The sequence below is a fragment of the Bison bison genome, unplaced genomic scaffold (genome assembly GCF_000754665.1).
Source record: "Bison bison bison isolate TAMUID 2011002044 unplaced genomic scaffold, Bison_UMD1.0 scf7180017864198, whole genome shotgun sequence".
Lineage (NCBI taxonomy): Eukaryota > Metazoa > Chordata > Mammalia > Artiodactyla > Bovidae > Bison > Bison bison.
Genome location: NW_011494770.1, coordinates 4,410,837 through 4,411,170, shown reverse-complemented (window position 1 = coordinate 4,411,170; position 334 = coordinate 4,410,837). Strand labels below are relative to the sequence as shown.

At 41.0% G+C, this 334-nt stretch overlaps 1 protein-coding gene across 1 annotated transcript in view; it reads right to left on the bottom strand.

The window, feature by feature from the left end:
- The window catches only part of MAP3K5 (mitogen-activated protein kinase kinase kinase 5), a 231,453-nt gene that overhangs the window by 126,145 nt on the left and 104,974 nt on the right, over positions 1-334 (bottom strand). The window lies entirely within an intron of this gene.

Genomic DNA, 334 nt, shown 5'->3' with positions numbered 1-334 from the left:
ATCATGAGAAATGCTGGGCTGGAAGAAACACAAGCTGGAATCAAGACTGCCGGGAGAAATATCAATCACTTCAGATATGCATATGACACCACCCTTATGGCAGAAAATGAAGAGGAACTAAAAAGCCTCTTGATGAAAGTGAAAGTGGAGAGTGAAAATGCTGGCTTAAAGCTCAACATTCAGAAAACTAAGTTCATGGCATCTGGTCCCATCACTTCATGGGAAATAGATGGGGAAACAGTGGAAACAGTGTCAGACTTTATTTTTTGGGGTTCCAAAATCACTGCAGATGGAGATTGCAGCCATGAAATTAAAAGACACTTACTCCTTGGAA